The following is a 12,769-nucleotide window of genomic DNA, read 5'->3' on the forward strand; positions in this document are numbered from 1 at the left end:
GTATATATATATATAATGAAGGGCATTTGCAAATGTGCCTCCCAGAAATCAAAGCTCTGGGTGCGTCCCTTTGCAGATTACCCAATAACTACAAAATTCCATTTTTTGTTCACTCAAGAACACAGTAAAATTTGCCTGCTGTTGGGCAAAAGAATATGGTTAGTTTTACTCGGGTACATTTTTGGCATCATAGTCAAGTTTATTTTATTTTTATTGTTACGGAAATGTATATCCTGACGCCATTTTGCTTTTTTTAAGAGAATCTACTTCTTTTTCATTTTTTTTCTATTTTCTACTTCTGGCCTTCTGCCGGAATGACAATAGAATACGATAAGAAAAAGAATTATTAAATAGCATATAAAGTTATTCAAGGCTTAATAGTCATTTATCTAAAATTTTCCTTGAGAGCTACTTAATAATTCTTTTACATTTTAAAGAAGATATTTATACTGTATAGTAACAGAAGAATAATCAAAGATCAATCACTCAGGAAATATACTAAATTTTAAGGTTTGTGAGTCACTCTTCAGTTGCATTTGGATATGTATTCTTCAACAATGTAATCTCGGTACTCTTTCTTACTATCTTTTTATTATTATCGGTGTGAAATTTACGGGGGCTTGAACCCTCCTAAATAAGACCTATTGACGCCAGTGAACTCTACATCACCTCACCTCATGAGATATTCTATTTTTGTATAATTTTTAAACCTCTTTTCTCTCTTTGAATCCCTTCCTCCTCCATTAGAACATGCACCATAAAATTCTAATGAACCTACGGTCTTGTCTAGACTATAGTCTCTTTGGTAAAGGGTAACATTCTTTTAATGTTATGGTGATATTCTTGTATAGACTAGGATTCAATCCTACGGAATCCAACCACCTAAGGGCAGGTGGATTTAAATTATAACCCAGATAGCACAGAAAAATTTTTAAAAATGTTTAAAAATTTGCAAAGGCAAACTAAAAAGTTTGCAAAAAATACTTGCCTTTTCAAATGAGAAAATTTGCCGAAAGTTCAATGCAAATAACGAAGTTGACGCTGGCTGAGTTTGCAGCAAAGTTGCCTCAGAAAATGAAAACATCTGCCAATACAAACGAAATGTTTGCGACTGCACAGCAAGAAAGTTTTCCAGGACTTTGCTGCAAATATTTTGTGCAAATTTTCTTTGACAAAATTTCCGAAAATGAGCTGATAAATTTGGTGAAAATATTAAAAGGTTTGCATCAACATTGCAGAAAGTGTTTTCACGATCGCAAGATCATGTTTGCTGTAAATGTATCAGGTAATGTTTGCTGCAAAATTATAAAGTGAAACCTAACTTTATGAAACATCAAAATTTTTATAATGTGGATCCGTCTTTTCTTAGTGGCAAGCATTAAACATCTTTAGCTACTTGCCAAAGATAATAAACTTACGAACGATAAACGCACAGACAAAGGATATCGCAATTTATCTACTTACTCAACGATCATATCCCTGTACTTACTCTCACACACATTCACAAAATAACGTCAGGCTGCCTGGGTCAATAAAACCATCTGATAAGAGACCAGTGAGTTTATTCTGGAGTCCTCTGGTGCATTGGTTTTTCTCGATTCTCACTTCCCGCTTGCTTTGTCACAGTTGATGTAGCGCAGTGAATTCTGGGTACGATTCGCGCGCACTCGGTAATATCATCACATATTTGCTTTCAGCAAGTTTTTCGAAACAAGTTTTTTTACAGAGTAGCAAACTGTTTGCGACGGCAAACTTTCAACGCTATATTTTCAAAAAAGATGCAAGTTAATTGCAGTGATGAATTTATTTTTACAAATCAGCGAAAATTTGCAGATCATATTGAAAGCTTTTAATAAATATTAAGAAATTTTGCCTTCGCAAACTTTCAGATTGTTTGCTCCACTAAACGAAGCAAAAATTTGCCGCAAGTATTCGTGCTATCTGGGAAGGAAGAGTCACTGAAATTATATAAATTAAGCTATATAAGCAGTGGCGGATCTAGAAGATAAAAACGGGGGGGGGCAGTCAGTACCCAGACTATGATAGGCATATATAAACTTTCAAAAATATAATAAATAATAGCTTAAATTATTTTGTCACTGGAAAAACTGAGGGGCTTGGCCCCCGGCTATGGCCTAGATCCGCCACTGGATATAAGTTAAGTTAGAGTTAGCAGTTGCTAAAGATATACTTCAAATTACCTTATAACCACCAAGTGAGAAAGCAGAACTTAATCTAGTTTCGTAAACTGCACGTAAGAATTGCTCGTGTGCAGGAGAAAAGAACTCAACTTCGCAATCCTCCTGAATACACTCTTAATTTACAGGAAAGGTAGTAATAGTATAATTCTGAAATCATTGAAGAGGCGATTGAGTTTTGAATGATATATTTCCCAATTGGTGAAAGAATTAGTAAGTCTATCGCAAGGAGATCATAGTTCGTTAATAGAGGAGGAGGAGGATGGGAATCGAGCTAAAGCTACTAGAAAGTGCTACAATAAGGAGAAAGAGTGACATTAAGTTCCTAGTATGATATTAAGCTCCTCTCACACTTACTAGGTTATCACTGTTATATGCAAGAATACAGCGCTTAGAGTGGCAGTGTTCCTTTGCAGTGTGCAAGCAAGGTTCAATAAAATGAACAAATATTGACTGCCTACATTGAGAGTCCTCTTGTCTATACCCTTGTTGTTCAGACAGCGCCGTGGTTTCTTAACTAACGTACATCGCACTACGCTCACTTAAGTTTGGTATGGTGTAATTTAGTTTAACGTCCCACGTTAGGCCGGGTAGGCTAAAGGAGACGTGGACTTACTGATTATACTGGAATCCGAACCACTTTGGTAGTTGAAATGCTCTCCCACCGCGAATCGAACCCGGTCGGGACTCCATGTGCCAAAGGCTTGCATGCTAGCCACTAGACCAGCGGTTAGGGCTACGCACACTTAAACAATCGTACACAGGCTTTTGATGTTACGAATGATCTCAGTTCGTAGCTTGGCTATGTAGTGTCCATTGTTCTTCCCTTCTAAAAACCGGTGGATTTCTCCCTCGTGTGGCGAACTAGATATTCTAATTCGTCCAACATAAACGAATTCCCACATTCGGCACTTTCTTAATAAATAAAGAGAAACTTCAATATTAAAGAAATGTTTATCTTTTTCCTCTTGGGAGCGAAATATTCGGAAGCACTAAGACCCGATTTCCATTTATAATCAAAAGTCTACATAGCGAATTTCAGATTTCCAGCTTAAGCGAAAACTCACATTCACTAAATTCTAATGAAAATTTGTGAATTTTAACAATCAATGTTCTTTTACCCCTTAGAATCGGAATATTCTGAAATCCATAAAATAGTATTTCATTATTTTAAAGTGCAAGCGAATTTCATATCTCAAACTTAAGCGAACACTGATATTTGAAACATTCTGTTTAAGAAAAAGGGGCGAAAATTTAACATTGCGTTCACGCAAATAGACAGGGAATAAAGGACCAGCCGCTTTATTCACATCTTCTTCCATAACGGTTTGCATCGACGCACCGCACTATTTGTGTATTGGTTTGTGGTATTGGCCATAGCAATTATCATGGCTTTTCGATTTTTTTTCTCGCGTTGATTCGCTGTACGCAACTTTTGCGTTGAGACGACACAAACCACATGGAAATGTACCCCCAAGATCTCCAACTTAAGCAAATACAAATATTCGGCACTTTCTGATTAAACAAAGAGATATTGTGTATTAAGTTACACAATACATATTTGGGAACGAGCCAAACGTTAGTCACTGCTGAAGAGTGTAAAAGCGGAACGTTTATTGGAGCGGTGTCGCGAAAAGAAAATTTTAATTTCCTTTTTTAATACTTTTTTTCTTAATAGTGAGTCTTTTCTGTTCTCTGGTATCTCTGTTAGTCTTCCTCTCCAGCGAGGGTCACATGTGACATTTTCATTCGTTTATTGATTCGGGCACGTTAATTTTGATAAATAGAACTGTATTACGCTCTTTCAAGTCACGTTATTGGATCAAGTATGGAATCTCATTAGCCTAGCGGTGGACCAGGGCTGCTAATTACGGGGCAAAAGACACTAAATCTAATAGAGTAACCTCCCCCCCCCGTTCAGCCCATCTGGTTTGTGTCAATGAAATGAAAATGTTTACGTTTGCGATAAACGGCATGGAAATTATATTTAAATTGGATTTTCCATTTCTTGAAATGCGTTGCAATCACAAAGTTGCCAGAATCGGGACCAGAATGAAAATTTACTTGCGTGATCGCAGCTCCTATTTGCGATAATCATCCACATACACGTCACCAAATTTGCTTTGTGTTGCGGCCGCAAAAATGAGAAAGACGATATTTAATACGGGTTTATTATCATTGTCTCAGGTTGAAGGCTTGATTTTTTTCTAGCCATTTCTGGATTTTTTAACTATTGGTTTTAGCCACTTTTCTTCGTTGAGTGTTGGCAATACTAATTGCGACGTTCATTTGTTTTTAGCCGCGCAAATACTCAGCACAGCACAGACAAAGGATCGGTTGTTTTGCTTAACCGAAGTCTAAGCTGGAAGTCGCTTACCTGATAGAGAAGTTTATTTTAATATATAAATATTTTTTTTCTTCAACGTAAGTTATATATACGTTAAAACTTTGGCATATTAGTTGTTTGCTAAAAAAAAGTATTAAATTATATATAATTCATATGAATTATAACATAATTGAAGCGCTTAGATGATAAACGTGTTCTGTTACATTTTTTGAAACGTTGCATTCTCGCGATTGATGCGTAATACATTATTTAGTGAATCCTAGTCTGAATGGAGATATTTGGAAATGATGGTGCTATGTTAACGGACAAAGTTGTGAAAGTCTATTTTTCCGTGATATTCAGTTTGTTACGTAACACCTTTATTCTCTAAGCTCTTCAATTAGCGTGTAGCTAATATCAAATTTCAACCTGTCTGTGTGCCAGTCGCCTTTTGAACCATATAGTGTAATTTTAAAAGTTTGGGTATAACTGACGAAGCGTCATACCAACTTTTTTAATTTACCGGAAAAATTAGTTGCGTTTGAATGGTAAGAAAAGTTCTAACCTACGTGCAGATTAATTATACGGTTTTATACAGAAATGCATGTGGATGGTCATATGCCAGAGCAGTCTATCTACCTTTTTCAACAATTTTGAGTTAACGAATGCTTGTTAGATAAAAAAAAAAAAAAATACGCTTTTTCTTATGCCAGAATGAGCTAGGCAATATCAGCATTAATTTCAAAAGAAAAGGGCCACTGGCTCATTCTGGCATAAGAAAAAGAGCATTTTTTTTTATGTAACAAGCATTCATGAACTCAAAATTGGTGAAAACAGTAGATAGACTACTTTGGCATATGACCATCCATATAGCCTACTTCTTTCTGCATTCACTTTCTGTACCTTCAGTAATCATTGAGGTGTCCACTTGCATTCCCGTTGCAGATTCACTTTAAGAGGTCTTGCACAAAATTACCAACCAACCTCTGCTTGGAAGCTACTGGAAAGAACGAATGCTAAGTCAGGGCAGGAAGGTAGTACGTAGAGAGCACATGCGTCAACGATGGTGGGTCGCGTATTCACTTTCTGTACCTTCAGTAATCATTGAGGTGTCCACTTGCATTCCCGTTGCAGATTCACTTTAAGAGGTCTTGCACAAAATTACCAACCAACCTCTGCTTGGAAGCTACTGGAAAGAACGAATGCTAAGTCAGGGCAGGAAGGTAGTACGTAGAGAGCACATGCGTCAACGATGGTGGGTCGCGTAAGCGAGGATTGTCGAGAACCTGCTTTCACAATATAAAGACATCTTTTTGTTAGTCATTTGCTCGTTATATTTGTCGCACATAGGATTGTCCTTTATTAATCTACCACTACTTACCTTATGGGCGAATACGTGCATATCAGGTTCGACTTTCCTTAACAAGTTGACTGCCCTTATTACATGGTGAGTTTCAGTGGAAACCATATTTGTGTTTTCGAAACATACCGCATTCAAGATGTTCGGGAAATTACGCAAGATTTGATTAAACCTTGACCCATTTAATCCACAATTATCTGAGACCTTGACTTAATTTGTGAAATTTTGTATTTACTTTACCCAAACCCTAGAACTTGGTATTTTCTAACAACACAAGTGTTGTACCTACTAAACAGACCCCCGCGGATACCTTCTCAAATCCTTTACATTGTTATTGTTGTAAAAAATATCAAGTATAAAATGTTTTCTGAGCTGTATCTGGCGTGATTGCTAAATGAACAAAGTAAAATACACTAAATAAAATACAACAAACACATCATGGAAAAAAGGAAAATTAGATAAAAGATTCTTTTCTTAAAAGAAATAAAGTTGTAAACTAAAAAATGGGAGCTTCCTACTTTTGAAATTCAAATGTAATTTTTATTTATTTTTTTTTAATTTAAACGCGAGGAGGCAAGTAAGAAAACCTGCGAGTCTGGCTCTTCTACAGTAGTTAGATTACAATTACCGTGATCAGCTATTTTCTCAGATATTGAAAGGTGTTTCCATCACTACTTATTAACAGGGTTGGCTGGTTTAAACCAGCTGTTTTTTTCAAAAAAACCAACTGGTTTAAACCAAAAAACGAAAATGTTCGTAAAAGTGTGTTTGTAAAATCTTGATGAACACACATTTGTGGGTTATCACGTTTCACTCCCGTATATTATTCGTATTATATTCAGACCTAAATTCCCCATTCATTACTCAAAAAGATTATACTACAAAAGCAACTTTTTTTTATGTAAGTTTATAAATGTTTGTTTTGTGATTTTTTTTTTTGTAGTTATTATTGTTATGTAATTGCAATCAAAGAAACATTCTAAATATTGTTTTGTTTCAATGTTTACTATTGATAAAATACATCGAAATGCCGTACTTTTGTGTGTGTGGGTGGGTGGGGGAGGGTCATACAGACCCCACGAGAGGCATTTAGTGAAATGAGAAGTATCTTTGATATCTATTTATGTATAAATGAGTCTGAGCCAAAGTGGACTCAAATAATTCGTATCTTTGTGATATGCAAATTAAGTCGTTGTATTTCTTGTAATTTGGACCGATAAAAGTCGTTGTTAACTAACTTGAATTAAATTAGTTCTTCTGTACTCCGTAGTACTTTGAAATTGTCCATATGTAATTCAGTATAATGGTTTCACTTGTGCAACTGTTTATCTTTTTGTCCTTCTGAAATGACTCTTGAGAGCTATATTAAGAAGCATGTAAAGAGCAGTACAACGTATTTTTATCAGGATTCCTTCGTGAGTGAGTCGGCAGACGTATCGCATTTGTGGCCAGTTAGTCCTGGTTCCGAGTTCAAATGGAGGACAATTTCTCTCGGATGTAACTCGAGAAGCAGTTTTTATTCCGCTTTAAGCTTATGTGACCCCTTCCAGCATAACCCGGCTGCTGCATAATAACATCAAGGCGAAACAAACTTATTTCTGTCCATATATGATATGAATATATAGAGCAAATTATTTAAACCAAATAAACCTGGTTTAAACCAAAAAACCTGGTTTAAACCAAAAAAACCTGGTTTAAACAAAAAAACGGTTTTTTTTGTTTTTTTAATAAAAACGATGGTTTTTGCCAACCCTGCTTATTAAATTATTAAGCCTTGAGCACACTGTCAGAAAAAAAGGATTTGAAAAGGTCCTTGCCTGAATTTATTGCTGATACTATTCCAGCATTCACTTAATCTGTAAAAGAAAAGCTTGGGGAGACTAGTGAGGATGGCTGGCTATCGAATTTTTAAAAATAGAATTACTTCAATAGTTGTTTCCAGCAAAATTTGAACCTAGGGTCGTACATATAGATGTAAATTCCAGTATTAATAAAAACTCGGTCAAGATATTGTGAAAAAACCTTGCAGATCAGCTACCATAAGAAAGGCTTTTCTCCCCTCGCACCAGGCAAATGTCAGACTGGAATTTATAGCCCACAAGTTGTCTCCTTTCCAATGCCTTGAACGAAGAACATTATCCCTCTGACGTCATCAAGCCGCAGATGCCATAACAAACTATCATGATGGGAAATAAATACGCTTACGTCTTTCTCTGAAGTAATACTGGCAATTTACCATGTTCTTTGGAATTTCTTCGCTATTTCTCGATATCTTTGCTTTTACATTTTCATCAACGGAATTTACATAGCTATTGTTTCTTTTCCTTTAACCAATTCTGACAATTTCTTGGACATCGGGGAAATTGGAGAGCGACTCTTAGTTCGTCAATCAAATATTTTCGGAGAGACGCACTGAAATGATCAAAGATTGCTGTGACGCGCTTATGCGCTGCAAGACGCGCTCCTCACTTTCTTTTACTACCCCTCTAGTTAACAAATTTCCTTCAAATATTTCTTTTTATCTCAACGAAAACGAAACAACAAAGAAAAATATTTATTTATACACTTTTTTTTTTTTTTTTTGGCCAGTACGTTGCAGAAAAACTACTACTAGTACTAGCTGCTGAATATTTATCGAAATCAATCGCAGCTTTCTTTGATGTCAATTGCGGCTACAAATGAACACTATTAATCTGAGGTTTTCTGTTAGCAGATGATATTCGGAACGATGGTGAATGCTTTAAAGTAGACCAATGGTAGGTCACGTGTTTTATTTTTATGGAAGTTAACGATTCCTTGACGCAAATATATTATTTTAATTTCCTCTTAACCAGAGTTTGAAAAAAAACCGTTTTTAAAAAAAGCCCAACCCACCAGGGCCGATATGGGTTTTTTCGTTTTTTTTTTTTTTTTTTTTTGCGTGACATTCAATGCCTTTTGGGGTAAGAGTGTTGAAATGTGATTTATATTTCAAGATTGCCATTGTTACAAATTCCAACAATATTCTAATCACTACTGTTTTGAAAAAATGGCCGCAGTTTTGAAACTTGACGTTCGATTGCCGCCAAAATATATACAGCTAATTTAGTGTGTTTCGTGCTTCTACTCTGAAAATTTCAATTTAAAAGTCCTAAAATTGCTTTTTGTAACGTGCAGGGTTGGCTGGTTTAAACCAAAAAACGAAAAATGTTCGTTAAAGTATTAATGTTCGTAAAATTTTGATAAACACACATTTGTGGGTTATCACGTTCCACTCCCGTATATTTAGTATTATATTCAGACCTAATTTACCCATTCGTAACTCGGAGATTATACTACAAAAGCAACTTTTTTTTATATATATAAGTTTATGAATGTTTCGTTTGTAATTTTTTATTATATAGTTTATGCAATTGCAATCAAAGATAAATTCTAAATAATGTTTACTATTGACAAAATACATCGAAATGCCTTATTTGGGCTGGTCATAAAACCCCACGAGAGGCATTTATTGAAATCAGAAGTATCTATGTCAAATAGGTCAGAGCCAAAGTGGACTCAAATAATTCGTATTTTTATTCACTTTTCTTATTGATATGCAAATTAAGTCGTTGTATTTGTTTAACTTGGACTAATAAGTCGTAGTGAACTAACTTGGACTAAATTAGTTCTTCTGTACTCTGCAATATTTCAAAATTGTCCATATGTAATTTTGTATAATGGTTTCACTTGTGCAACTGTTTATCTTTTTGTCCTTCTGAAATGACTCTTGGCAATTATATTAACAAGTATGTAAAGATCAGTACAACGTATTTTTTATCAGGAGTCCTTTGTGAGTCGGCAGGCGTATCGCATTTGTGGCCAATCAGTCCCGGTTTCGAGTTAAAATCTAGGACAATCCCTCTCGAATGTAAGCAGAGAAGCGGTTTGGGTTCCGCTTTAAGCTCATATGTCCCCTTCCCTCATAACCTGGTTATTGTATAATAACATCAGGGCAAAACAAACTTATTTCTGTGCATATGTGATATAAATACATAGAGCATATTATTTAAACCAAAAAAAAACTGTTTTTTGGTTTTTTCAATAAAAACCATGGTTTTTGCCAACCCTCGTAATGTGGATACCCGCTATTTTGAAAAAAAAAAAAGTCGCTATTTTGAAATTTTACGTTGGTATGCCGCCCAAAATACGTACAGAAAATTGTGTGTTTCGTGCTTGTACCCTCAAAATTTAAGCTTAAATTTAAAAGACTGAAAGTGGTACCCTGTAGTACAGACGAACGAACAAATGCAGATCGAATAATCCCAAGAAACTCTGACATTTGCCAAATATGAACACAAAATATATTAATTTAAAACAAATATATTAATCATGTTTCATAAAATAAATGTTTCAAAATGTCTTAAATGAAATTAAATATTTTCCAGTGTAAAATAAATAGTTTTATTGTTGAAGTTCACTTCCGATACTTTGTGCATTCAATTACGGGAATTTCCCTAGCACTTGTTGCAAGACGGTTCTTTCCAGAAAATTAATTTAAAACAATTAACAAATATGGATTGTTGACACCAGTGTGGAATCCAAAAGTGTTCTCTGTGTGGTTTCTGTCCTAAAATGAGGAAATATCTTCGATTGACGAGTTTGAGTCGTATATGGGTGTGCATGATGTCTCCGAGGTGAAAGTGGCGAAATCCGTATTAAAATTGGTGTTGTGGTTATTTTATTATAAAGAAATAAAAAAAATAGGCCTAATGAACGTTAAAATTCCGTAATCTTTAACAATGAAATCTAGTGCAACGGAAAAACGAAAAGTGCATTTTTATCAGTTACTATTCGTTAAAAGTGTATGTTTGAAATTTTCAACAAAAACAATGAGTGAAACAAAACAATTTTAATAACGTATAACCATAATATGGATACATCAAACATTTCAAACGATGTGCAATGTGCTCATTGTAATAAACATTTTCTTAGCCAAAGAGGCTTATCCATTCACACAGGGAAATGTCATCACGCGACACGCAAGAGTAAGGACAGTAACGTGAAACTTCAACAGCCTACCAACTATATTTCGGATTTATTAACCTTAGATTTCAGTGACAATTCTTCTGAACTTTTAACCAAAATGAATGATCTTATGTCTTATTTGAAGGCTAATGTTCCGGTTCATCGTCGTGTCCCGCGCGGTGCTCGTTCATCGGTAGCTGATTCTCTATGTGATATTATTCGTAATATCAACAACACCAATAATGTTGATTCTTGGATCGACCTTTTAGTTTTCCCCTACGCAGTGCTTTGCATTCCACCGCGTTCTGAGAAAGTAAGTAATCTCACCACTTGGATGAAGCTAAGAGTCAGAAACTGGAGGGAACATCAGCGTGAAGTATTAACAAAGCAGCATCGAGGGACCAACGAACTTCGCAAACCACAAAAATCCGGTTCAACCAATACGAAAAGCATCGAACAAAAATTAGCAGATGGTGATATACGTGGCGCTATCAGACTACTGATATCCGATGACACTGTGGCTACGCCAGATACGTCAGTACTACATGCTCTCAGAGAAAAACATCCAGCCCACGTTCACTCATTCATCAATCCCGAACCACCTGAGGACTCGACTACAGTAACTAAAGTCTCTTCCATCGAATTATTAAAGGCTATAAAATCCTTCCCCTCTGGTTCGGCAGGCGGAATGGATAATCTCCGTCCCTCAATCTTAAAAGATCTACTTATAAATCAAGACTTTGGTTCAAGGGAACGGTTAACCACATCCATTTGTGAATTTATGCACTTAATTATATCTGGGAAAGTGCCGACCATTTTACGACCAATTTTTTTTGGTGCTTCACTTATAGCACTGAAGAAGAAAAGCGGTGGAATTCGCCCAATAGCTGTTGGCAATGTTTGGAGACGCTTATCAGCAAAAATTATCTGCTTCCGGATACGAGATTCATTAATTAATATACTATCACCACACCAACTTGGGGTCTGTATACCATTCGGAGCAGAATCAGCCGTACATGCTGCCAGAATGTACTACTCATCTTCCCATACTGAAGTGAAAGCATTTTTGAAAATTGACTTCCGCAACGCCTTCAATGAACTCAACCGCGACTCAATGTTACAATCTGTTAAAACTAACTTTCCAACGTACTATCCATACATCTACCAATGCTACTCCGAACCAAGCAATCTTTTTATAAGGGATAACATAATTCATTCACAACGTGGAGTACAGCAAGGCGACCCACTTGGACCAGCACTGTTCGCCCTAACAATCCATCACATTATTAAGGATATTAACACAGATTTAAATATCTGGTACTTGGATGACGGTACCATAGCTGGAAATATCGACGTAGTACTACGCGCTTTTAATAAAATTCGTCTAGAAGCTTCATCTATTGGATTGTTTCTTAACTCTGCCAAATGTGAAGTGAGTTTTCTGAGCGCCAGAGCTGATGAGGTCCATGACCTTTATGAAAAGTTTAACGAAGTAGCACCTGGTATCAAACTCTTATCACCTACCAATGCGGAACTTTTAGGGGCTGCCATCTCTACCGAATCAAGGAGCAAAATTTTATTGGACAAGATATCAAAATTAGAATTCTTCTTTTCTCAATTATCAAAACTTTCTGCACACTCCGCTTATTATTTACTACGAGCTTCACTCTCACTTCCAAGATTACTGTATTTCCTCCGTTGCTCCCCTTCTTGGCAGGATGATAAATTACTTGACAAATTCGACCACACTCTTAGAACAGGACTGGAATCCATTCTAAACTGTTCTTTGAAAGACAGTTCATGGTTACAAGCTTCCTTACCAGTTGAGAATGGAGGCCTTGGGATTCGTCGAGCCATGGATATCGCCATACCTTCTTTCCTCGCATCATTCTATGGCTC

Source organism: Thermobia domestica, chromosome 6 (genome assembly GCF_964235325.1).
Source record: "Thermobia domestica chromosome 6, izTheDome1.hap1.1, whole genome shotgun sequence".
Classification (NCBI taxonomy): domain Eukaryota; kingdom Metazoa; phylum Arthropoda; class Insecta; order Zygentoma; family Lepismatidae; genus Thermobia; species Thermobia domestica.